At 56.7% G+C, this 25,651-nt stretch overlaps 1 long non-coding RNA gene across 6 annotated transcripts in view; it reads right to left on the bottom strand.

Moving 5' to 3' along the window:
- The window catches only part of LOC113627952 (uncharacterized), a 33,465-nt gene that overhangs the window by 2,612 nt on the left and 5,202 nt on the right, over positions 1–25,651 (bottom strand). For 2 of the 6 annotated variants that reach the window (XR_003435818.1, XR_003435817.1), the window contains exons 2-4: positions 21,364–21,518; positions 20,054–20,184; positions 17,367–17,457 (exon numbers count right to left, since the gene is read on the bottom strand). This is a non-coding gene — a long non-coding RNA (uncharacterized LOC113627952). Of the gene's footprint in view, positions 1–1,949; positions 13,667–14,127; positions 14,159–17,366; positions 17,458–20,053; positions 20,185–21,363; positions 21,519–25,651 lie in introns of those variants that run through there. The other 4 variants (XR_003435816.1, XR_003435820.1, XR_003435815.1 and 1 more) reach the window with 4 other exon arrangements.

The raw sequence follows: 25,651 nt of genomic DNA, 5'->3' as shown, positions 1-25,651 counted from the left end.
AATGGTACTTAAGCGAAAGGGTGACTATGGGGGCAGGAGGCATAGACAAGAAGGACCTGTGTGGATACCCTACAGTCGTTGGTAGTTGTCTTCCTGGTACCTGGTGGGCATGCCTAGGCCTGTACCTTCCCTTCACCTTGCCCCATATAACAGATGGGGAAACTGAGCCTGGCTTGGTACCCTGACTGGCCCAAGACCACGGAAAGTCTGCACCAGAAGCTGCCTAGCTTCCTGCCCCTCAGTGTCCTAGGGCCACAGGGAACAGCCAGGCAGACACTGGGCTAGAGGCAGCGATGAGAGAGAACAGACCTACCCCTGGGAGGCCTGCCTGTAAGGGTGCATCCCTGCCCCCACTTTACCCCATCCTCCATTTCAGCCCTCCATCCTCACACCCTCTCTGTCCTCTGGCACCACACCCGCCCTGGGCGCTGCCACTGGTCCCAGGAGCCTCCATCCTCCCATGACTCTACTGGGCCCAGGGATTCTGCAGGGGAGGGGTGGGCAGGGACATGGAGGCCAGCAGCTTCTTTATTCCGTCCAGCTCAAGTGCAGCCCGAGCCAGGCTGGGAGCACAGTTCGAGTGAGGCTGTAGCCACCACAGGTCAGCCTGATCCCAGCCTGATGCCCAGAAACAGCGTGAGTCTCTGGGGCAGGAGGAGAGGCACTGTGTGTGACTGAGGCAGCAGGACGTGTCACCCGTGTATCTGCTGCCACTGAGGAGGACTCTTCAGAACACTGAGAGGGAGACAGGAGCAAGTAAGAGAGAAGCAGAGAGGAAGAGAGGGAGGAGTAGGGATGCTGAGGAGGTGCAAAGCCAAGACTCCAAGCCTCCATTGTCTGGACCAGGCCTGGAGGCCCAGCCAGGACTCTGCACCCGGGATCTGGGCCCAGCCCACCTCCAGTGCTTTATCCCCAGCCAGGTGGGCAGAGAGGCCCAGGTGGAGAGAGAAAGAGGGAGAACGAGAGTGCCCTGGCAGGTCCCCCGTGATCAGCTCTGTGCGGGTGCTGGATGCTGAGGTACGGGAGGTGTGGTCCTTGGGCTCTGTGTGGGTGTCCTCCAGCATGTGTGTACTAGGGTGCCCCATCTGCCCCAGCGCCGCCCCAGGTTTTATATCTGTAACACGTGTGTTACACAAACGGGATCGATATGTACCAGCAGCAATGACCTTCCCTCAACCATAGGCTTGGTCCACCTTCCACACCAGCTTCCATGTCCACCTCACTGGGGTCCTGTACACGGACTTGATCGGTGGGCATTTCACCCAGTGACACCCCCATTAAGGATTCTGCTGTCACCGATGCCCTTGCTAGAAGGATGCTTATGAGCAGCAGGACATACCCTGGGAGTGTGTTGAGGTCCCTTTGTGAGCATTGTGCACGTGTGCCATTAGGATTATTGACGCTCCATGACTCTGGGCCTTGGCTCCTACTCTGTCAAACGGGGAATACTTGTGTACACCTCATAGGGTCATGAGAATTAAATGCAATGGGAGAGTGGCCAGGAAGCCAAGCTCAGCCTTGTCTGGGGCACAGCAAGAGCTGTGCTCCTTGGGTTTCTTTTATGGTTGCTATTATTGTTGTGTGCCTGTTCTGTCCCCCGAGGGGCTGGACCAGCTCAGTGTGGGGTCCTGCTGCTGGCAATGCCCCTCCCAACCACCAGAGTGGGGACTTTTCTGGGGGAGGCTGCCCAGGGCTGCTCTGCACTGGTTCAGAGGCAGCCCGTTCACAAGTCAGTTCAGCTTATCTCCTGAGGATTGGAGGTCTGTCTGTAACTTCCCCTGGGTTGACATGAGATGACCCAGTGTCCGAGGATTAAAAACCCTTCCAGGGCTTCCCTGGTGGCGCAGTGGTTGGGAGTCCGCCTGCCGATGCAGGGGACACAGGTTTGTGCCCCGGTCCGGGAGGATCCCACATGCCACGGAGTGGCTGGGCCCATGAGCCATGGCCGCTGAGCCTGCGCGTCCGGAGCCTGTGCTCCGCAACGAGAGAGGCCACAACAGTGAGAGGCCAACGTACCGCAAAAAAAAAAAAAACCCTTCCACACCTGAGGTTCCAATGCCCCCAACCAAATCCAAGGAAGGGTCCCTTCAGCTGTGGGGGGGCTCCCAGGGGGTTGTAGTGGTGGGTCTGACACAGCTGTGCCTGTCTGTCCTCCTGCTCCCCACCCCCCAACACAGGCCCCGGGGGCTGGGCTCCTTTCTGCACAACTGTTCATGCTCACTGGCTCCTTCCCCAGGCCCTGGGACCCTTCCCTGCACAATCCAGACCCCTCTCCCTGCCCAGCATGTCGCAGGCTAAATAGTACCCAGAACCCACGAAGGTGGTCATGGGCAGAAAGGCTCTCAAAAGCCACCCAGGCCCCCAGGCCTGCCAGATGAATTCCAAGACTCCCAGGGTGCCCCCTCCTTCCCTTCACATAGCAAAGACTTTCCAGAAAAGCCTCTGGCTGGTTCTGGGTCAAATCTAGTGCCCTGGACATTGGGGCAGAGAAAGGAGATCCAGGGTTCATCCCCCAGACCAGCCCTGGTCCCTGCAGCACCCTGAACACACCAACACTTAGTGACCCCGATGGTGAGGGCTGCAGGGCTGCAAAAGTGTCCACCATGGGGTAATGACAAGTGCGGCTCCCAGCCCAGGAGAGGGGTCTCCTCGCTCCTTCCTCCCCCTACTCCCATCCTCTACAGTCCAAGGTCTGGGTTCTTCTCTCTGCTCCCAAAGGTGGCACCGTCTTTTCTGATGGGACCACCGTGAGGAGCCAGTAGGTGGTGGGCAGATGTGTCCCTGGCAGGGAGATACCAAAACCAGTGTGTACAGCCCCCAGAGAGGGACTGACCAGCTCCAGGGACTCGTAGAGGGGAAATGTCATGATTTATACTGTGTTTGCTCATTTTTGACTTATTAATTTGTTAAGAAATATTTATTGAGCCCCACTGAGTGCCAAGGTAGGGAAGTGGGGTGAGCAGAGCAGCCTGGGGGGTTCTGACAGTCTGGGGTATCAGCTTTTAGCTGGGCAGAGGGATCCCAGAGCTGTCCTCCATCTAGTGGGTTTGTTCTGGCCTCTGCCAGACACCCAAAGCCCCTCTGGGCAGACAGTGCTCTGGATGCAGCTCTGAACCCCACGTTCAAATCCTACTTGGGCCACTTCCCAGCGGTTCGGCCATGGGCTGGTACCCTCACCTCTCTGGGCATTGTCTCCCTCTGGAAAAGGAGGACAAAGCAATGCCTGGTCCCCAGGGTAGAGGGGACAGGACACAGGCCATGCAGGCAACACCTGGGACATAGGACGTGCCCAGTGACACAGCACCACGTGGATTTCCCCTCCTACCCTGTGCAGGAGGCCGAGGGCAGGGTCAGGACCCCATGTTCGCTCCCTCAGACAAGAGCAGTCCAAAGCCCACTCTCTCAGGCCTGTTTCCCCATCTGTGAAGAGGCGAGGCAGAATCACAGGGGCCCTGCCGTGGCACAGAACATGAAGAGGAAACACACCCCACTCCCAACCATAGCCCAGCTCCTTGTCCCCGGAGGGCATCAGGTTTTTCCATGAGGTGAGACAGCCAGATGTCTTGGCCAGCAAGCCTAGGGGTGGGGTCTGGGTGGCAGGGGGTGGAGTGGGGACATGGCTCTTCCATGCCCTCTGAGTGACCCTAGATTATCTCCTCCAGACAGCTCCTTCCGCCAACTCTGCCCTCTGGCTAATGCTTATCTCCGTGATAAATGGCCCCACTGCCCTGACACAGGAAGAGCTGTCTGTGTCCTTCAGAGCCCTCTATATTGGGCAGGGCACAGCCGGGTGAGGACTTGGGCCTCAGCACATCAGCACCATGGTGGCCGAAGATCCCAGGCCGCTGACCCAAGAGTCTTGCCAGGTGGAATGGGGGCTCTGGTCCCAGGGAGGCTGGCTGTCTCACTGCCGGTTGTCTGTCTGGTTAAGGCCCTTGGGCACTCTGGTCTAAAGCAGGAGAAAGGCCAGGTCTTGGGGATTTTGAGGGGAAGGCAAGGCCCTCTTCTCACAAGGTGCTCACCGTTTTCTCCCAGAGACCCCCAGCCCCTGCGTGCCCCATACCTGACATGCACATACACAGCGGGACACCCCAACCATGACCTGGCAGCAGAGAGGGGCTGCTTTGACCTGTACGTGACCCTAATGTGACCGCTGGCAGACACTGGCTGCGGGCTGGATCCCATGCACAGGCTGTGGAGTGGCATCCCGTGGAAGAGGTAGCATGAGCAGGGAAGGTGGTGAGCCTGTCTCTGCAGGGTTCTTTGGCGCATCCCAGTTCTAACAGCTGCTTCAACACTGTCCCAGGGAGCGGGTGTGACCGGCCCAGGCCCCCACCAGAAAAAATGGAATCTCCAGGGCCCCGCAGGACAGGGTCAGGCTGTGCCTCTTTGCTGACAGAGATGTGCTCAGAGATTGTATATCCCGCAGGAGGAAATGTCTTTCCTTCCCTTTGGTCCAGGGCCAAAGGTCAGGTCCATTGATTCCGCTTTTCCTCCTGGCTTCAGCCTGACGCCGATACGGCAAAGGCAGGCCGTCTGTCCACAACCAGATCCTCAGTGCTCAGCCAACCCTTGGCTCTGAAGAAATGTCTGTTGATGAATGAATCTTGGCTCCACATGAATCTTTGATACTCTAGGTTTTTGCATCCAAATATAATGTTTCATTGAAAAAAAAATCTGTGCTTATTTAGTGCTGAGGTGGCTCCCAACACACGGCCAGTGTCACTGCTATTGCTGTTAACTTCAGGGCTGCCCTGAACCAGCCACTGCCAGTGACTTTGGGGTCAGGCACGGGGGTAATTACATTTTAGGGGGCAGTGTAACCTCTTTGCAACATTCTCAGCGTGTGGGTATGAACATGCATTTAAATCTTACTAGATTTTTGTGATGTTTGTGCCTGAACTTAACTTTCTATTAATAGAAAAACATGTGGGTTTTACATGTTACTCATCATTCAACATATATTGACTAAGCACATCCTCTGGGCTCCTCTGGGGTGAGACGACAGGCCAGCAGTGGCCAAGAGAAACCTGGCCTGCTCTGGGTCCTGCGTCCCCAGTGGAATAAGCACACAGTTAAAAGACCTGATCACAAGTTCCATGAATGCTCTGAGGAGCAGTGTAGGGGGCTCTACAGGGACAGGTACCAGGGGGCTGTCATGATCTAGAAGCCAGGAAAGCTACCCATGGAGAGGGCTGGACGCTGACTCTGAAGACTGAGTAGGCATTAGCAAGTGTAAAGGAAGGGGACATTTTCCAGGCAGAGAGAACAACCTGGACAAAGGCCAGATGGCCAGAGAGACCATTAAACTCTGAGTGTTCACTGCAGCTGAGTGGAGGAGGGAGTTGAGCTCCAGGGAGAGGTTGGACCAGAGTACACAGGCGCTCTGGGGGCCAGCAAAAGGGAGCATGGCAGGTCAAGCAGAAGGAACAGGAGGCCAGAGGTGAATTCTAGAGGTCCCTTTCTAGCTTCTGGGTAGAAGTGGGTTATGTAGGATTTCACTCCCCAAAGTCTGGAGCTGATTTTGCTGGTATGGCCGGGGATACAGGTTTTTTATTGCGCTCTGTTGTCTCCTCTGTGCCTGTCCAGACCACAGGCTCTCGGGGGCAGGGGCGGGTCTGTGTCTAATTCATTTCTGAGGGCCCAGCGGCTGTCACAGGGCCAGACATATAGCAGGGGCTAAACAGAAGCCTGCTGAGTGAGGGTGTGCACTGACCTGGTGCCCCACCTGTCTGCCCAGTGCTGCCCATGGAACTGTCTGTCAGGCCTGACTCTACCCACTAGCTTGTGTCCTCAGCCGAGCAGGGCCGGGCCCTGCAGGATGTGCTGGACAACAGGCCGTGCATCCAGGAAGCAGACTTCGTGCCTTTCCTCACGCTCCCACGCTGGCTGCCAGCCGGGGAAGCTCCAGCCCGGAAGCCCTCCCAGCCATCAGGCTCAGAAGTGCAGGCACCATCTACCGGGGCCAGATCAGATCCAGTGCCGTGCAGCCTGCAGCCCAGGGTCCCACCTACAGAGACCACCCTGGCCCCAGCCTCACCTCAGGCAGCTGAAGCGAAGACCAGAGGTCCTGGTGGGGTAGAGATTGGGATGCAGAGAACCTTGGGTGAGACCGGAGGGGAGAAGCACTGCCTACTCAGGGAAAACTGCTCACCAGCTACAGCTGGGCCAGTTCACCAGACGCAGACAGGAAGCAGTGATTTCTCCATCCCAGGAGGTGTGCAAGCAAGACCAGAAGCTGGAGGAACTCGCAGGTCCTCTCTCCACCCTGCTGTAAGAACCCCCCACCAAGCATCCTCTCTCCACCGTGCCCCAAAAGCCACCCCTTCCTGCTCCTGGGGGACCATCACTGTGGCTGTGTGGCCTCAAAGTCTCTCCTCCCCACCTCACTTGCCTCTTCTGTGACACAAGAGTGGGTGAGCTCAGGAGGTGTTTTCCTTTCATTCTCTGCTCCAGCACCACACAATGATCGCATTTATTCTCAACATCCATAATAATTTTCTTCTAAAACAAAAACATGAAGAGTTCCAAACCAATTAGCGAAAACACAGGAAGGCACCTTAATTTCAGGACACAAAGAAATACCATCAGGCTCTCGTGTTTTCCTTGTGGTAAACTGGATTGTTTCTTCAAAGGCCCGAAGCTGTCTGGAAGGGGTGGGGGTGGGAGGGAGGCCAATGTGGGAGGTCCAGGACCCCCTCCTCTGCCCCCACATCCCTTCATACCTACCAGGAGCCCTCGGGGTGGGGCCATGGTCCAACTGTGCTTCTGCACACACACACACACACACCCATCCTCCTCCACTCCTGGAATCACAGGCCTCCTCTTCCCTTGTACTTCTGATGAAATCCAATCCCCCAGCATAGCTGACAAGGCCCCTGGATCTGAACCAACCAGTGCCTCCACCCACTTCTTAATACCCCTCCCTCACTCTCTGCTCCTGGCCTTTGCACTGGATATTCTTTCCTCCATGAACTCTCTTCTCCTGGTTAAGGACACATGCATCCTTTGGGACTCATCTTATATACCCCTTCCTCCAGGAAGGTCTCCCTGACCTCATCAAGGGTTCCCAGGGCCACTTGTACACCCCACTTGTACACCCCCTGCCACAGGCCTGCTCATTCTGACATGTACCTTCCTGGTCACATGTCTGTCACCTCCATTGCCACTCAGTGTCTCAAGGCCCAGCACAATGCCTGGCACAGAGAATGTGCCCAGTAGGTGTTTGATGAATAAATGAATGATCCTCAAAATGCCCTCAGAACCCTAAGCTGGCCTTGACTGAATGTTCCGGTTCCAAGCTCACTGTCAAACCCCAGGAGGGCAAAGCCTTGCCCTGAGCCTGAATGCAGGTCTGGGACCTGGGGATCCCTGCACCCTGGGGCGGGAGGGGGTGTGTGCCCAGAATTCCTTCCTAACATGGTCCTGTTATTTAGGGATGGGCCGAGAGCCCTCTGTGAGCAGGAAGCAGGAAGGAGAGCTGGGCCTCTGTTCTCCCACCCAATCCCCAATTTGGAGGACATGCAGCCTGTAATTTGGAAGGCTAATTTGGTCTGGGGTTAGAAGGGAGCACTCTGTGTGCTGAATGATGCCATGCTCTCCCAGGGGAGGAAGTGTCCTCTCCTCAGCTCTCAGGCACAGGCCACGCTGCTCCCGCATAGCCCCTGAGGCCTGGGCAGAGACCCCTAGACCATTGGGTAGCCAGCCCTCAGCCAGAGGAGAGGGAGAGAGGGAGAAACCTGGGGTCCAGTCCCCTTAGCCACTGACTGCCCAGACAGGGGTTACCTTGGGTCAGTGGGCCCCAGACGTCAAAAAGAACCAACGGAGAGTCCCCAAGGATGAGGGCCTCAGAGCGCCCCAGACAGCTGCTCAGAAGAAACACTGGGGAAATGGACACTGTGATCACTTGGCCCAGAAGCCACAGTCCCCAGCAATCCCCCACTCCTGCTGCTGCCTGAGCCCTGCCACAGAATCACTTAACATCCCTCCAGCATGATGGGTCATCATGCTGTTTCCAGCCTCAGAACACTGTTCACCTCATCCCCTGTGAGGCCCTGTCTGACCACCAGGCTGGATCAAGATCCACTTCCGAGCTCCCACAGCGCTGTGCTTCCCACTTCACAGCACTGGGCGTTCTGCCCTATAGGTGCCTGATTGCCTCCCCCATCAGAATATGGCCTCAGTTAGGGTGGGGCCTGGTCGTTGTCCCCTTGGTGGCCCAGAGCCCTGCCCAGGGTCTGGCTCAGCAGAGTTGGTATGACAGGACAGGCAGAGAGGCTGCTCCACTCACAGCTGTGTGGCCTTGGAGTGGCACTTCTCTGGTCCTCGGCTTGCCTGTCTGTGGACCAGGCACACAGCAGCATTTCAGTATTCGATGAACACGTGAGTGAATGAATGAGAAGCTGGTCTAGATGGTCTACAATCCCTGCATCTCAAACCCTCCACAGTTTCTCTCCTCATTCAAGCTGCAAGGCTCTCTGCCCAGGTACATGCCAGCAGGGACTGGCACTAGCCTTGGGATAAGGTGGACAAAAGCCCTAGGGACAGTCAGGGCAGGCAGGACGTGCAGGGGAGCTGAGAAGCTGGGACCTTAAGAGGGTGATGGGTGACAGAGCCTTGTGGGGGAGGGCATAGACTTCAGGGTGACAGATAAAGTCCCCATCCCTGAACATGCCTGGTGTTTGACAACCCCGGCCTGCCTGGGGGCAGCACCCCATCCCCAACTCACCCACACTCCAGCAGCTTCTCCCGAAACTTCTGCTCAGCCTCTAACCGTCTATCACTGGGGCTGATGATTCACACGCTCCGCACCTCTTTCCTCTTCCCAACTAATTATAGCTCCTGCGTGTTTTTCCCCCTGGAAAAATGTCTTCTTAAAAAAATATATCCCCAAGCCAGCAGTAATTAATTTGGTGAGCACCAGTGTGCAATTCAGACAGAATCTGAGGACAGGAAGGTCCCAGGTATAGCGAGAGGTCTTTTGTCCAACAGAGGAAGAGACGGGTATGGGACGCAGGTGGACATGGGACACCTCAAACAGCAGAAGCTCAGCCCATCCCCCACTCTGCCTATCATGACTCCGGGGACCTTGGGGAATTACAGTCACAGTAACAGTCATGGGGACTCTATGGAGCACTACTACATGCTGGGCCCAGTGCCAAGTGCCCGCCAAGTGCGCTGACATTCCATCCTCTGACACCTGCTGAAGTCGGCCCTATTGGCCCCACTATGGAGAAGGGGACACGAGCTCAGAACCTGCCCGGAGTCCCACAGCCGTCAGTGGTGGGGTAAAATGTGAAGCCTGTGGCACTGGTAGCCGTGGCCTGAGCAGAGGAAAGCCCAGGGCCATTAGCCCCTCAAGAGACAGGCAAGCACATGGCCCTCTGGCCTGTCTCTCCCTCACCCACCTTCTGGGAATCACAGCAGTTCCCCTGGAACTGGGCCAGAGTTGAGACCACAAGTGTTGTCTGAGCTCTTCGTGGGGCCCAGCGAGCAGACAGCAGAGCAGATGTCTGAGCAGATGCCCCGGCCAGGTGGGGAGAGGAGACACTGCCAGGACCGGGTCCTAGAGCAACAGTGACAGAAAGACTGAGGCATTTGAGACTGGGTCAGGGAGCCAGACAGATATAAAGAGAGAGGCAGAGATGGAGACTAAAACAGAGAGACAGAGTCAGGTCTGAGTCAGAGCCCAGAGAACAAAGATAAACCCAGAGAGAAGAGACAGACACAGGGCAGGGGACTGAGCCCCAGACTGAGCAGCAGGGACAGCTGAGATGGGAGAGGACCCCAGACCTGGTGTGGCCAAGGGGCTGGTTCAGCCAGAGAACCAGAGGCCTGGAGGTCTAGGAGGGAGCCAGGAGGGAGGGTGTGTTGAAAGGAAAGTGAAAGAAAAGGAAAGCCTCATGAGGTCAGGCTTGGCTGGCAGGGGCCCCAAGAAGATGGGGTAGCCATTGACACTCCAGCCTGGCGTGGGAGTTGGAAGTATAGTGCCTCCTCACCTCTATCAATCCAGGAAGACTTCTTGGGGAGGTGGCTCCGGCGGGGGGGCACATGGGCATCAGGAGAGCTGAGGTGCATGGATCAAATGAGCAGGGGGGCCCATCCTGGCAGGGCTCCCCTGGAACGGGCTCTCTGACGCTAGTCTGTCCCCCATCACCACCAGCGCAGAGGCAAAGACCCTCTCCGGGGGGTTAAGGAAAATCCAGGCAAGGTTAGGCCTCTCCTTTTCTCCCGGGGAAGTGAAACCCTGGGGCTGTTTGTATGGTCAGCCTGAGGCCAGAGGCCTCCTGCTTGTCCTGCAGAGGCACGTGCCTCCCAGCCAGGAATGGAGGCCGGCAGATTCAGAGCTTCCTCCTGAACCCAGGATACGGGCAGCCTTCCCTGCTGTCCTGGTGTCAGGCTGGGACAACCCCCCACACCTTACTCCCCACTGGCCATTTGGAAATATACCCCCTCTACCAGCCCCCAAAGCTAGGGGTCTGTCCCCCTCCTCAGATTTCTCAGGCAGGGCCAGGTCTCTCTCAGCTTAGGACAGGACTGTGCTTCCTTCCCCAGACCCTCAAGTCAGGGCCTGTCTCTCCCCTCAGACCCTCCAGGCTAAGCGAGGACCCCTCCCCCAGCCCCTTGGTGCCGCTCTGCCTTGGCAGCCCAGGAGGTGTCAACAGCCTCACTAACCACAGGCAGACAGGCTTGGCTCCAGCCATAACCTCCCCCAACTCCTTTGGACACCTGACACGGCTGCTGCCTGCCCTGGGTCAGGGCCCAGTGCCCAGGACCCATAAGCCAGGCAGCTGTCGGGATTTCCGGCTCAGGGGGCCTCCGGGGCTGACACCTCTCAACCACTTTCTCGTCTGGACTCTCCTGGCCAAGTCTGTGCTCTTCTGGGGTCGGTGTCTGGATCCTGGAGCATCTATCATGGGAAGGGAGGGGACACAGCATGGAGCAGGTGGCCTTGGGTGACCTCGAGCCCAGAAGACTAGCACAGGCTCCCAGGATGTGTCCTTGAGCCCCAGGAATGAGGGAAGAAGTGGCTGACGATCCCCGTGAGGGGGGTTCACCAATGCAGGAGAAAGGTGCCCATGCAGGCCTCTCATTCTTGGTGTGGCCACTCTGGTGGGCCTGGGACACTACAGTGATCAGGGCCTTTTGATGGAAACACCTGTTTCATGGATCCCCAGGACAAACCAAGAAATCTCCTTTTGCAATGACATAACGGGAGGCAACACAAGGTAGGGTCTGGAGTCTGACAAACCAGGTCTAGCCAGCTCAGGCTCTGAGGAGATGACCGAGCCTCAGTTTCTTCACCTATAAAATGGTGCTGCCAGTAACTCCCTCCTGAGAGAATGCTATGAATAATCGAAATTTCACACATGAAGCTCAGTGAATGAACGTGAATGGCTCTGCTTTAGGTGGCCCGGATTCCACTAGAGGCTCCAAACCTGTCCCCTCCCTGGAGCTCCCTTTCCCTTCTAGGCCCCTCTGGGCAGAAGACAGGCAGGCAGCCCTCAGCAGCTAGCCCCACTGCAGCCTGGGGCAGACCAAGCTGAGGCCTGGGGGGAAGGCGAAGGCCTAGGTGGGGCAAGGAGCCAGAAAGCCAGGCGGGTCTCCTGGGTGGGACCACTGGCAGGCCCCCGGGCCACCCTCAGGTCTCTGAGCAACGGGGACTGGACTGGCTGAGTGCCTTCCTGCTTCTGCCTGGAATCCTCAGGCCACCCCAGGGTTCAGTCACCCTCTGTACCCCGACCCTGGCTCTGGCCCCCTTCCAGGCCAGCATGGACTTTGGCCCCAGCTCCTCTGACAAGCAGAGAGGGAGGACACCGGGCCCACCCCCACCGCAGACCGTTTTTAGCCCCCAAGGAACTCGGCGTCCTCCCAGCAAGGGTGCGTGGGTCTTAGCTGGGTATTAATAGCTCAGCTGGAGGAGGTGACTGGGACTTTCATAGCCAAACCCTGGAGGCCTTGCATCCTGGGCAGGCAGGGCAGCCCTCTTGTTGTCCACATGTCCTCTGCTGGCTCTCCACCATTCCTGTCCCCCAGGGGTTCTCTCACCTCCCTCCAGCCCCCACACCCTCACACATGCCTGGTTCCCCCCTTGTTGAATCTCCCTGTGCTCCCCTGTGGGGAGGGGGAGACCTCTGGGGTCAGGACCCCAGCGGCGGGTCAACAGCTGAGGCTGGTTCGTGACCAGGCCTTGCGGGAGATGAGAACAGAGAGGCCTGTGATAAGGCTTCCTCCTTGGCACCCTTCTCTGCCTGCTGGCCTCTCACTCCTGCTTTTGCCTCCTCCATCCTAGCTCCCCAACTGGCGGCTGTGTGGGCTTGTCCCCAGATCTCTGGCCATGCTGGGCCCAGAACGGAGAAGAGGTGGGAAAACCTAGCTGGCAGAACGGAGGCCTGGAAAAAACGCCCGGGACGGTGCTGCTCACACACGGCTCGGGGGGGCAGCTGAGGCCTGAACTGGCTGCAGGGTCACCTCTCTGGGGCAGCCTGGGAGTGACAGAGCCCTGGGTGGTGACTGGGGACCTAAGGCCTTGGCACAGTTCCTCTCCTGAGACCCCCCGCCCCCCATGCCACAGAAGCATCTCACATACCTGCCTCGACCACTCACCCTCACTGTGTTCACTCATCTACCCCCACTCCAGGGCACACAGTCTTGAGGGTAGAAATCAGCAACATGGATGGAGCGTGATCAACATGGAGGCAGGCGCTGTGGCCATCCACGCTTCAGAGATAAGCAACCAAGGCTCCCATCCTGAGGACAGGGAGCTGGGACTGGAGGCCAGGCCCCCAGCCTTGCTCTAGTGGCTTTGGACGTAAGATCTGTGCCCAGTCCTTTTCAAACTCATGGTCAATCCCTGGAAGCCCCGTCTTATTTATCACAGGCATCCCTCTGTCACCGGTCCTGGCACACGTCACTTCCAGGATAGAGCAGGCAGACTTCTGAGTCTTTGGGGACCTCCTTCTCAGTTAGCTATGGCCTTCAGCACTGGACTGATTCTGACCTCTAACCTCTAACCCTACCTCAGCCTGAGGCCTGACCTTCACCCCAAACTGAGCTTAGCTCTCCATCCCCATCAAGTTCTGAGCAATAGCCCCTGCCCTCTGACCCCTGACTCCAAGTCAAGTCTGGACCTCTGACCATTGGACAAGAAGCCCAACCCTTTGATCTCTGACCTCAGCTCCCATTTAAGTCTCAGCCCTTAGGCCCAGCTTGAATCCAGGCCACTACCTGCTGGTTCCCGCCCCAGGCTGAGCCCCCAAGCCAGCTCCAGGCCTAGTCCCTGTCTCCCTTCCTGAGCCTCAGTCCTGGACTCACCCCGGCTCCCAGCTCTCAGCTTCTCAGCCTGGAGGAGGCCCTGCATTCTCCTCACACTCATTCAGCCACCTCCACCCTGAGTTTTGAAACAAGCTGACACAAGGAGCACATCACACCAGGCGATTTATGACTTGGACTAGCAGAGGCTGGAAACATATGCTGTTTCTGGGCTGGATCTTGTTGTTTGGACCACGGGGAAGCAGAGCCCACAGCAGAGGGAAGGGAAACAGATGGGCAGATGGGCCCTCGTGCACACAGACACCACGTGGTGGGGCGTAGAGGCCCTGGGCGACCTGGGGCTGAGGCCACGCTCTTCTGGGGCAGAGAGGCAGGCGCACCCACACACTCAGCTCTGGAGGAAACAAATTATGATAAATGGGACACTCCCCTCAAACTCCGGCACCTAGTTTTCTTCTTAGCCACAGAACCCATATTCACAGCAGCTCAGAGTGGAAACTGGGTCCAAGTCCCGGCTCTCCTTCCCACAGGCTGTGAGCCCTGGAGAATGCCGCTTAGCCTCAGCCTCCAACAGTGTCAGCAGCCTGATCTGTAAAATGGGGATGTGATGCTACTTTCCTCGTGGGATTTTTTGAGGACAAATGCAATTGCTGAGGCAGAGGCCTGGTGCATGCCTGGTACACGGCAAGAGCTCATGAAGGAGCAGCTATTAATATTTTATCAAAGATCAAAGTCCAGGGCTTCCCTAGTGGCACAGTGGTTGAGAGTCCGCCTGCCGATGCAGGGGACATGGGTTCGTGCCCCGGTCCAGGAAGATCCCACATGCTGCGGAGCAGCTGGGCCCGTGAGCCATGGCCGCTGAGCCTGCGTGTCCGGAGCCTGTGCTCTGCAATGGGAGAGGCCACAGCAGTGAGGGGCCCGCGTACCACAAAAAAAAAAAAAAAAAAAAGATCAAAGTCCAGCTGTTCCAACTGGAGGGTCAGTAGCCCCCCCCCTTCTGCTCCCACCCTAGGGCTCCTGGGGGACACAGTTTGGAAACCCTTGACCAAGATTCTGGGCTGGCAGGAGGACCAAAAGTAGCATTAGCTGACGATTATAGGAGCCAGAACAGCATGGAATTTGTCAGCATGGAATTAGGTCACAGAATTCTTAAAACAAAGAAGCCACAGAAGCCAAAAACACTCAACATCTGAAGGCACAGTGATCTCCTGGGCCAAGATTGGTGTGGACCAACCAAGAAAGAATGGATCCCTGCCTTGGACAGCAGGCTGTGGCACCGTCACATGCCTGTGGGCTTTTCCTGAGTGTCCTGGAGCATTCAGGGAGTGGAGGGCCTCCGGCTCCATCATGATCTCCAAAGCCCCGCATTTCCTAGAGATTTCCTGCTTCCCCATCGCCACTCTGCTCAGGTGTCCGGAAAGTCCAGCTGCTCTTGGGTGCCCCCTCTCCTTGGCCAGATCGCCTCTATGACTCCTCCCAGGACTCCCCTGCCCTGCTGTTGAGGTCCCTTGGGCGAATCCCAGAGGGCCATCCCTCAGCATCCCTGCTGCCCTCCCTGGTGCCCAGGCCCTGCAGAGTGGGCTTCGGACACACCAGTGACCTTAGGCCCTACCCACTCTGGGCCAACATTTCCTCAAGAGTGAAGGAAAGGAGTTGGCCCCGTGGGGAGAAGGTGAGCACCTGTGCACTGGGAACCCACTGTGCCCCAGGCATTTTACATCCATCATCTCTGATTCAGGAAACAGAGGGTAGGAGAGGGGGAGTGACACTCCCACGGCCACACAGCTGGGAAATGGCAGGGAGAGGATTTGACCTAAAGCTGCTGCCCTGAGAGCAGAGGCAAGAAGTGAGGTCCCAAGTGTGGGTGGGCTACCTTCAGTGTGCAGCTGCAGAGACCTACAGGCAGCACATCCTGCATCCCAATCGCTGGGGGCTCCCAGCCTCCACCATGGCTGGCTGAGCCCCACCCCCGGTGCCATTCCCACATGACCCTTCCAGGTGACTAATGAGGGCCCGGGCACCACTCAATAATTGGCCTCATTAGGCGGCTGGGGCTGCCCAGGGGATGGGGTGGCGGATGCTGGGCCCCGCGGGGATAGACCAGACAGCCTCCCGTTAATTACCTGAAAAGTCAGACAATTAGGTCTCCTGCCACCCACCTGCCCACGTCCTGCTGGCCCCTAATTATCGACGGCTGCTAAGCAGGCTGGGAGTGACCTGGATTTGGACTGATGACCAGCCACTGCCATCTCTCCCATCCCCCACCCTGCATCCCTCACAGGCTGTGGACATAGAGAGCTGGGGGGGAGGGTTCTCCCAGGGATCTCCTGTAGCCCCATTTTCCCAGCCCTGGACACTTCCCACCACTATCTCTCCTGCTGAGGGCAGCTCTAGAAGAGAAGAGATGGATGTGTGGAGCCCCGGTAGCCCTCAGGGTGGAAGACGGGCGGACTGCTGGGGGAGGGGCAAAGACCTAGAAAGTGGGAGTCCAAGAGATGCGGGGGCTGTTGAAGTGGCTGGCCTCCCCCTTGGGCCTGGCTCCTCCAGGGAAAAAATGCCAAACTGTATTCAGGTGTAAGAATGGCCGAGAAGATGAAGCTGAGAGCCTCCTGTGGGCCCTGGCCCAGCCCAGATGCTGGAGGACCTGGGCCTGACCTTGGAGTCCCCCCACTCAGAAGGAGAGATGGACCTAGACAAAGCATGACCATGATACAGATTGTGGTGTTGGGGGAGGTGTGGAGAGAGGGGCTTGGCCTGGCTGGGGTGGTCCTGGAAGGCCTCCCAGAGGTGATGACCTTTAGGCTGAGCCAGGTTGGAGGGTGCACTGTTCCAGGCAGAGGGAACAGCACATGTGAGGGCCTGGAGGTGCATCCTTTTCTGCTTTTGCTGAAAGCAGTGACGGTGAGGCCGGGTACCCCTCAGCAAGTATCTACCATGTACCAGGCCATCGGGTGAGGGTGGCTAGACTGGCCCTGCCCCAAGAGGGCTGTGCAGGGGAGCTGGGATGGGGGGCAGGGATGTAGGCACAAGCCAAGCCAGACAGACATGAACCCCAGGCCTCATGCAGCTTACAGTCTCACAAGGCACATTTTGTTCCTGGTCTTGTGTTGTGTGGTAGGTCACCTATGTCCATTATACGGTGTATAGTTGGCTGGATGGATGGACAGACGGATGGCAGATGGAGCCCCCCAGGTGAAGATGAAGAGCTTGAGACAGAGCAGGCCTGTTACTTCCCACCTACTGCACCCTCCACCTCTACTAATGTTGTGCAAGAGCCCTGGGCCAGAAAGAGGAGGGATCTTTCCCAGGCTCTGCACCTCCCTCCATTGCATTTTATCTCCCCAACTGGCTCTGGCTCTCCCAGAGGTTGAGTACCCTGCCCTGTCTACCAATCTTGCACTCCAAGCCATTTTTACCTTTGCCTGAGGGAATAACCTTGTGGGACATTCAGCTGCGACTGGAGATTGGAGGGGGGATGGGGTCCAGGGATTGGGACTCCTGGATCAATGTGATGGAGTATCAATGAGAGGAGGCAGGGAGAGGAGTTCAGCCTCCAGAGCTCACCAACTTGGGTGGGATTTTTTTAAGGGGGAGGTCAATTACATTTGTGTTTATTCCTTATTTATCTCTTTAAATACAGTATTTGATTAATGTAAAGGAATATCTGTGACAATACATAATAACATAATGGACACTGGTGACCTATTCCACAGCACAAGAACAGGAAGGAAGTGTGTCTCGTGAGACTGTAAGGGCCATGAGGCCTGGGGTTCACGTCTGTCTTGCTTGTACCCGCATGCCCCGCCCCCAGCACCACAAATAGCGCCTGGCACCCCGTGGGCCAGTAACAGACGTTCACTGGTGGAATCTCCCTGTGTGTGCCACCCCTACCCAACTCCTGCCTCCCCCAGTGTACCAAGAATCTTGGTTTATCACTTCTGCTCTTTTGTAAGAGCTTTATCATCCACATATGAATGCCTAAAACAGTATTGTGTAGTTTTACTCTGGTGGGGGACTTTATAGAAATGGCTTTGAACTGAACGTAGTTTCTTGCAATTTGTGTTCTTCATTCTACGTTATGGTTTAGGACTCACCCCTGCTGCTGTGGGAGCTGTGGTTGATTTCTCAATTCTCCTCTTACTGGATGTTTGTGTTGCTCTTAGTTTCTCCTCAGGAACAGTGCTGCTAAAAACATCATTATTTTGGGGGGATTTTATTATCATTATTGTTATCACTTGTCTTGTTCCCATCCCGGCAGAGTACACACTCCCTCTTCTCCCCGACCCCCCTGCACACACAGGTACTTCCCAGGCACACTGGTGCCCCAGAACGAGGCTCCCTGTGACCTGAGCCAACCCTGGAGGGGCAGGGGATTGGTAGGTCTGGGTAGGGGTCCAGCTGAAGCGACTCTGTGTATCTCATATCTGGATGAATACCTGTGCACCCCACCTTGAGTCAACCTCATAAGTACATCTGGCTCCATGTTCAAGATGAAATGGAGAAACAGACTGTGTAGTCGGATGGTCCTGGGTTCAAAGGCCCAGTTCATCTTGCACAAGGTCTACAACCTTGGATGAGTCAATTCTTCTTTCTGAGCCTCAGTTTCCTCATGTGTAAAGTGGGGGTAATCTTAGGACCGCCCTCACAGGGAGCCCCATGAGTGCTCAGTGGCGGGCAGGGGTAGCTGACTTCGTTGCCGTTGCCCTTTTCCCTACTCCTGCTTCAGCTTCTTTTGCTCTCCATCTAAGGCGCTTTCCAAGGCATCCCATGGCCACCCCTAAGGATGAGGAAGCTGAGGCATGGCGCATGGAGGGCCCCTACCCAGGGACCTGTATGTCCCAGCCCATTCCCTGCTGCAGGGCTGATTGGCCCCCCTCCAGTGCATTTCCCACTGCCTCTGCAGGGTCTGTGTGTGTGCAAAGGGCAGCCATGCTGTCCCCTCTCCACCACATGATCCATGCCCTGCCACTGAGCCTCTTGTGCTCCTTCTTGCACTGTCTCAGCCCTGTGGTGTGAAGCTGGGGATGGCAGAGAGGGCAGCACCAGAAGGCCACCAGGGCCAGCAGCCCATTGTGCAGCCTGTCCCCAGCCTCCTGTCTGGGCCCCACCGTTACCTCCCCCATCCCATGGGCACCTGGAGTCCCCACCCTCCTTGACCAGCCCCCCTTTGTGCGGAGGACCCCAGATCCTGCCTGGCTTAGGGCCTCCCGGACCCTGACACAGCCTCCACCCTGCTCTGAGGGGTGGTCACACGATGGGCTCTCAGCCCTATACCAAGGGTGTGACAGGGAGCCTAATGCTGCCTCTCCAGACAGAAGGCGCAGGTGGGGCTGGGAGAGGAGGCCTTGGAGTGCCCAGGAGTCAGGTGCTTAATTTTGCAGTCGCACCGTTTTTGGATGAGGATTTGGGGCTCAGTGTCAGGCCGCAGGGAAGGAGAGCTGGGGACCAGGAGCCCAGATCTGCGCCCCCTGCTGTCACTGCTTGCATTCAACAGGGCTGAGCTGAAGCGGGGTGGTCTCCTCCAAACACAGACTTCCTGCTGGAAGGAGCCCACTGCTACCACCCAGCAAGGCTGGCCCCCTCCATGGTGTGGGGCCAGGGATCAGGGCCAGCCTTCACCCCCAGCTCTGCTCCAGAAGCACTGGCCTCCCTGGAGAGAAGTGGGTGAGAAAGGGCCGTTCCCTTGCATGTCCTGCACCCCTTTCCACCTGCCAATATCCGCGTTTCTCCAGCTCCTTTCAGGGAACCCCCTCCCCACTGCTGCTGCAACATTCCCTCCGGGCTCCCGCCCCCACAGCCCCCCCCGCCCCCCCAGGCCCCTCCTCCGGCCTCGGGGGGGGGGGGGAGCACAGTAATTCGAGTTATTTTTAGCCAAGCCGCATCCTCCTAGAGACTCGAGTCAAGGGGAAACCGCCCCCGCACCTCCAGGAGCTGCTTGCAAAAAAAGATAGATTAAAACCAGTGCTTGGAGGGCTCGTGCCAGGCAGGCGGGCCAGCTCTGAGACAGAGCGAGGACCCTGGGTCTCTCACCTGCGGGCTCCCTGTGCTGGGACCCGGTTGTTAGGGGTGGCCGGGGTCCCCCACATGCCCCTCACCGCCACCACTCAACAGCTGTCCTCAGCCCGCCCTCTCCTGGCCCCATCCTCGTCATCCCCGCGGATGGTGAAGAGGGCGTCAGGGGGAGCCATCCCTACTCTCCCATCCCGCTCTGGGCGGGGTGCCTTGGGGGTGGGCAGCCTACGTGTTTCCAGGGGAATTTGGGGGTCACGGAGGGATCCCTTTATCACTTGCCTGGCCTTCTGGCTGATTCAAGCCTTGTCCCAGAGGGGCTATCAAATGGGACAGAGAGGGACTTCCCTGGCGGTCCAGTGGTTAAGACTCCACGCTCCCACTGCAGGGGTGCGCCTTCAATCCCTGGTTGGGGAACTAAGATCCCACGTGCCGCGTGGTGTGGCAAAACAAAACAAAAACGAGGAACAGAGACCGTGGGCCAGGCCCCGTAAGCACTTGGCAAGGAAGGGTCCCTGGAGCCTCCCCACAACCCCTAGTGTAGTAGGTGGTGCCCTCGTCCCCATCTCAAAGGGAGGTCACAGAGCCACAGGAGGACAGAGCGTTTGCTCAAGGTCACCCAGCTGCTAAGTGTCAAGGCAGCATCTAGGTCATGCCCTCCAACCTTTACCAGTGGACAGACTGTGAGGCCTGAGAATGTGACGACCAACTAATGAACAGGTGTAGGGGGACACAGAAAGGAAGGACTGGCAATGCTGTACGGGGTTCCCACCTGCTGTGGATGCCACAGCACACTCTCTCAGACGCGCGCTCCTCAAGTAGGCCGTGGCCCTCCTTCTCCCAAGCTGTCACCAGTGTGCGTCTCAGGCAGCATCCAAGCCCAGAAGAGCTTCCAGGAGTGGCCTTGACAGAGGAGAAAGAGCTGGGTGACCCTGGGCAAGACACTTTACCTTTCTGGGCCTCTGTTTCCTCATCAGCAACATGGGATTAACAAGAGAAGCCACTCTGCGGGTGTGGCGAGCACTGGCAACAGCTGATGCACAGCTCCTGGCTCCCGGCCCTAGCAGGATGCCCCTTTCCTGCCCAGGCCCTGGATTTAGGACTGTGTGCTGGAAGGTGAGGAAACCCACTGTGGGCCAGGCCCCTGGGGCTTTGGGGGTGCAGTGACAGCTCAGGGAGGCCCTGATCAGCTGGGGTCCGGTGCCAGGGAGTCATAGGGAGCAAATGCCAGCTTGTGCCCGCTCAGCCCCTCCCACCTCTCCCTGACCTTACACGACCTGCGTTTGAGCCCCAGCAGCATCCCTCCTCTCCCAGGAAGGCTGCAGAGTCCCTCTTCCAAACCCCAGAGGCTCCTGCCTAGATGGACCCCTCTCTGTTCTACATCTTGGGGTCCTGTGCCCACAGCTTCCTCCTGTCCCAGCCCCTCAGGCTCTGCACATAATAGATGCTCCAGGTGACCGTGGCAGTAGCCCTGGCCCAGCAGACATAAGGGTTTCGAGCTCAGAGCCTCACAGGGCCCATCCACTGATCTCCTAAGTGGAGCCAGGAATCATCCTTTCTGTTTGTTTGCTCCATCACGGAGAATCTCCCCCCAGCCTGTGTGGCTGACCCCATTTTACATGGGGCAGGGGCAGCAGGAGAGTGAGGTGAGGGTGAGTGAGACACTGGGAATCTGGGTGATTTGCCCAGGCACCCACAGCTTAGAAAGAGCGGTGCTTGGGCCAAAGCCTGTTGTCTAGGGCCACAAGCCCTTCTCGCTCAGGGGCACTCAATGGGACCTTTAGGGTCCCTAGCTCTCCTGACTGTGCCCCTCTTCAGATCCCCAGCTCCTTTCTGCTCTTTTTGGTGTCCCTTGTTCCTCCCTAAACAGGGCCAGGCCTCCTCCCTCTCACTCAGTCCATTATGCACTGAGGCTGGGAGGGGGTTTACTGAAGCACTAAATGAGGAGCAGGCAAGGGCAGGCCCAGAGCCTTCCCCAAACCTGGCCCCCCACTGTGGGACACAGACCTCCTGGCCCTCACTGCCTGCCCCAAACCCCCCTGGTCTGACCACCCTGGTTCCCTGCCTGACTTTGCCACATACCCTCTGTGTGCTTTGGGCAAGTCCCTGCTCCTCTCCAGACCTCAGCTTCCCCACCTATAGGCTTGGAGACGGGAACCAGATGATCTTCAAGGCCCCTGCCCCAATGCTGGTTTTCTCAACTCTGCCAGGGGCTCCTGGGTCGCAGCCTCTGTGTCCTGGGAGAGAATAGGGACTTTGAGAGTTGGGGGTTTGAAACCTTAGGGAGGTGATAGCCGCCTTGTTCATTCAGAATAATTATTGCAAAAGCTACTACACCCTTCCCTCTCGCACACTTAAAGAATCTTCCACCTGATCCTGAGGCAGGGGTGGTCCTGGGATCCAGCCCCTGGGCCATAACGGGGGCTGAGAAAGGAGGCCTCCCCTACCCCCAGCCTCTTTCCCTGGGCTAGGAAGACACACACAGGCCATAGGGGCATCCAAGCAGGATGGGGCTAAAGGAGAAAGGGAAGCTGGAGGGGCTGCGGTTGCCATGGCAGTGACACTGCTGGCTCTACTGGAGGCTGCTGGGGGGAAGAGAGGGGGTGCCTCCCAATCCTCAGCTTCATTGCTCTTTTTCACATGCTCTTTTTTCACCTTGGAAGCAGGGGTGAGAGCTGGGGGAGCCCCTTAGAGGTGCAGTCCTGCTCTGTCCAGCCCCCTCTCCTGCCCACCTACTCCATCCCTCCCTTCCTGGCAGGTCAGTCCTCTGTACTGCTGAGCGCCCCCTCCTTCAAGCCTGGCCAGTCCCTGCCTGCCTGAGGCTCACAGACCCCAGCCCCATCCAAAACTGGCAGGAGCCTGTCCTCCTCCCAGGGACACTGCCACCAACACCAACACCAACACCCCCTCCTTTCTAGGCGTGTTCTGGGAGGGCCCAGTGAGTCTGAGTGGAGGCAGAGCCAGCACAACGGACCCTCCCCCACTCTGGGCATCTGTTGGCCATAGAGGCCAGGGCTTCTTCCAGGTCACCGGTCAGTGTCACAGGGCTTCCTCCATGACCTCACTGGGCACACACCATCCCATGCTCCTCTGGTCCTGGGGGGCATCTGGACCACAGTAGCTCTCCATTTGGCTGTGGGACCTCTAGCAAGTCATGCCCAAGGACTCCATCTCCCCATCTGTGAAATAGGGTGATGGGAACCCTGCCAGCTCCCAAGGCTTCTGTGTGGTCTCGGGAATGCTCAGCCAGGCCCCAGGAGGCTTCCTGCCTGCTCTGCACTCCCTCCACTGTCACAAGCGAAGAGACTGAGGCTCAGAGAGATGAAGTCACTCCACTGGTGAGCAGTGGTCGGAATTTGAACCCGAGGGACTTCCCTGGTGGTCCAGTGGTAAAGAATCCGCCTTCCAACGCAGGGGATGCGGGTTCGATCCCTGATCAGGGAACTAAGATCCCACATGCCACAGGGCAACTAAGCCCGTGCACCACAAGTACTGAGCCTGTGCACCTCACCAAGAGACCCCGCGTGCCACAAACTACAGAGCCCATGCGCCCTGGAGCCCACGTGCCACAACTAGAGAAAGAAAAACCCGCATGCCACAACTAGAGAGAAGCGCAGCGCCGCAATGAAGAGCCCGTGCACCACAACAAAAGATCCCACGTACCTCAATGAAGATCCCACGTGCAGCAACTAAGACCCGATGCAGGGAGGCAGGGAGGGAGGGAGGGAGGGAGGAAGGGAGAGAGGGAGGGAAGGAGGAAGGAATTTGAATCCGAGTCAGTCTGATGTCAAAACCCATTCCTTGGGCTTCCCTGGTGGCGCAGTGGTTAAGAATGCAGGGGACATGGGTTCGATCCCTTGTCCGGGAAGATCCCACATGCTGCGGAACAACTAAGCCCGTGTGCCACAACTATTGAGCCTGCGCTCTAGAGCCCGTGCACCACAACTACTGAGCCTGCACTCTGAAGTCCATGCTCTACAACAAGAGAAGCCACCGCAATGAGAAGCCCGCACACCACAATGCAGAGTAGCCCCCGCTCGCCGCAACTGGAGAAAGCCTGTGTGCAGCAATGAAGACCCAACACAGCCAAAAAAAACCAAATTAAATAAATTAATTAAAAAAAAACAAACCCGTTCCTTTAACCCCAAACAGACATAGCCTCTAGTAACTCTGATGTGGACCAGCAGGGGCTGTGCCCAGGGATACCCACAGGCTCCACTTTCTCTGCCCTGTTCCCTCTCTGGGGAAAGACACCCTATACCACCACTACCAGGAGCTTGAAGCCAGGGGAGACAACCTACCCAGAGAACCTGTCAAGAATGGGCAGACAGGGGCTTGTGGGGGGGTGGGGAATGGATGCCAGAAGCAGGGGTGTGAGAGGTCTGGGAGGCTCAAAGGACTTCTTCCCAAAGGAGGGGAGCTCCAGGTGGCCTGCGGTGGCCCCACTCCATCTGCAGTCCTGTGCTGCCCCCATGTGGAAGACAGGCTCACATTCCCCAGTGAAGACACATCACTTCTGGGCGAGGAGCCCCCCAGAGGGAAAATCAGTGGCCTGGGGCTATGAAGGTGTCCCCAGTGACTGGAGGAATGCGCTGCACCCCCAAGCCTCTGCGGGACCTGTCTTCTCTCTTCCCGACAGATCCTGGACCCCAGCCTGGCACTGCAAGCTGCCCACCACCTTTCCTTCTCCCAGGAGCTACGAATCCCAGACTTTTGGAGGAAAGTGAACTTGAGAGTTGTATTTTCCAACCCTCCATCCCATATTTCAACCTCCATCCCCAGGAATTCCTCGTATCTGAGAGCTTACTACCTCTGGGAGCAGCCCATGGTTTGGAAGAAAATCTGACTGCAAAAATGACCCTTGCCCATGGTATTTGCCTCCCTCAATCATAGCTCTGCCCTCTGGGGCCACAAGAACCAAGTGGCCTCTCACAGGAATTTCTAAGCAGATCCAAAGCTTAACCCGGTGCTTAGGGGCCTCCTCTCTGACCCCCAGTCTTCTTTCCCACAGGTAAAACATCCTGCTTCTGATAAGCCACTCTGGTTGCTCCTATCTGGGCACACTGGTAGTCCCTGTCCTCTGGAACTTCAGGACTGAGGGGACCCCAGCACCCCTAAGGACTGTCATGTCCTTCCATCCTGGCCCTTCTTTGGATCCTGTGCTCATTTTTTTTTTTTTTGCGGTACACGGGCCTCTCACTGCCGTGGCCTCTCCCGACGCAGAGCACAGGCTCCGGACACGCAGGCCCAGCGGCCATGGCCCATGGGCCCAGCTGCTCCGCGGCATGTGGGATCCTCCCAGACCAGGGCACGAACCCGTGTCCCCTGCATCGGCAGGTGGACTCCCAACCACTGCGCCACCAGGGAAGCCCCCTGTGCTCATTTTTAGCATTCACTTGATACTGACATTTCCCCTAAGCCATTTCTGCCTCCCCAGAGCCGTTGTGGGGAACAGCATGGCTGGGAAGAACAATGACTGAACACCTAATATATACCCAGCACAGTGTTCAGTGCTTTACTCAAATTATCCGGTTTACCTGATAAAGGAAACTGAAGATGATTCAAAGAAATGGAGAGATATCCCATGCTCTTGGATTGGAGAAATTAATATTGTTAAAGCAGCCACACTACCCAAAGCAATCTACAGATTTAATGTGATCCCTATCATATTTCCCATGCCATTTTCCACAGAACAAGAACAAATAATCCTAAAATGTACATGGAATCATACAACACTGAGAATTGCCAAAGCAATCCTGAGGAAAGAGAACAAAGCTGAAGGCAAAACCCTTCCAGACCTCAGACAATACTACAAAGCTACAGTAATCAAAACAGAGTGATATCAGCACAAAAACAGATATATGGATCAATGGAACAAATAGAGTGCCCAGAAATAAACCCATACACCTATGATCAATTAATCTTCAACAAAGGAGGCAAGAATATGCGATGGAGAAAAGACAGTCTCTTCAGCAAGTGGTGGTGGGAAAGTGGGACACCCCATGTAAATGAATGAAGTTAGAACACACCCTCATACTATACACAAAAATAAACTCCAAATGGCTTAAAGGCTTAAATATAAAACATGATACTATAAAACTCCTAGAAAGGAACATAGGCAAAATATTCTCTGACGTAAATTGCAGCAATGTTTCATTAGGTCGGTCTCCCAAGGCAATAGCAATAAAAGCAAAAGTAAACAAATGGGACCTAATCAAACATAAACTTTTGCACAGCAAAGGAAACCATAAACAAAATGAAAAGACAACCTACGGATTGGGAGAAAATATTTGCAAACAATGCAACTGACAAGGGATTAATTTCCAAAATATACACACAGTTCATACAACTCAATATCAAACAAAGCAAA

The sequence above is a fragment of the Aethalodelphis obliquidens genome, unplaced genomic scaffold (genome assembly GCF_003676395.1).
Source record: "Aethalodelphis obliquidens isolate GAN/ISIS:26980383/991018 unplaced genomic scaffold, ASM367639v1 scaffold22, whole genome shotgun sequence".
NCBI lineage: Eukaryota > Metazoa > Chordata > Mammalia > Artiodactyla > Delphinidae > Aethalodelphis > Aethalodelphis obliquidens.
Note: the sequence above shows the minus strand (reverse complement) of the source record. Positions and strands in the feature narration are given on the sequence as shown.